This window comes from Sinocyclocheilus anshuiensis, unplaced genomic scaffold, assembly GCF_001515605.1.
Source record: "Sinocyclocheilus anshuiensis isolate Anshui unplaced genomic scaffold, SAMN03320099.WGS_v1.1 scaffold63, whole genome shotgun sequence".
Lineage (NCBI taxonomy): Eukaryota > Metazoa > Chordata > Actinopteri > Cypriniformes > Cyprinidae > Sinocyclocheilus > Sinocyclocheilus anshuiensis.
The window spans coordinates 5429779-5430599 of record NW_015552625.1 but is presented as its reverse complement, the minus strand read 5'-3'; positions in this window follow the sequence as shown (position 1 = coordinate 5430599).

The window sequence follows — 821 nt, the reverse complement described above, 5'->3', positions numbered from 1 at the left end:
AGTCTTAGGACCATCTTGGTAAACCACCTTTGATGACCCCTTCAAGTTATTTACAGAGTTGCGCTGAACAGTTTTCAATCTGTAGGCAATGTAACCCTGGCCACTGCGTGGATCGTAGTACTGTTCCTGTCAAACAAACGTTTAGCATCAATAAGTCAGCATCAATGTATCAGGCCCAGGCGGTATCACATGCACACAATTTTCAGAATAATATATTGTTTACAGAAGTTCTGTGCATGACCCACTACACACAATGCACTACCCAAACTATAAAATATTTATACTTATTTTATGATACTTACAGCTACCAATAACAGTATTCTAAGCTTTACACATTTGACAAGGTTTACATTCCTTCCACAGAATTCTGCAGATTTTTCTAGAAGAAAATGTGCAGACAATGCCAAAAAAGTCTGCAGATTCCATCTGAGATAAATCACCTCAGTATAATAAATAATTTGATTGACTCATGCATTTGATATGTGCTGAAATAAAGAGAGTGTACAGTCTCAATGTACTGTATACTTACATAACCAGTCGGTGAGCACTTATCCTTCAAATTGGGGAATAGAGTAATGATTCCAAGAGCATAGCTTACACGGATACTGACTGGTGGAATCCTCCTACACCACAGCATGACAAAAAAAATAAAAAAAATAATTAACATTACATATAAAATTTAACTGTGCTCAAATACCAGTGCAATATATAAACTAGACTAATGATTATTTTATTGGTCACTTACCCATACTTCTCTACCATATCGGCCACAAGGATGTTTACCAGCGTCCTTCGTGTCTTGTCAGACAGGCTCTTCGTTT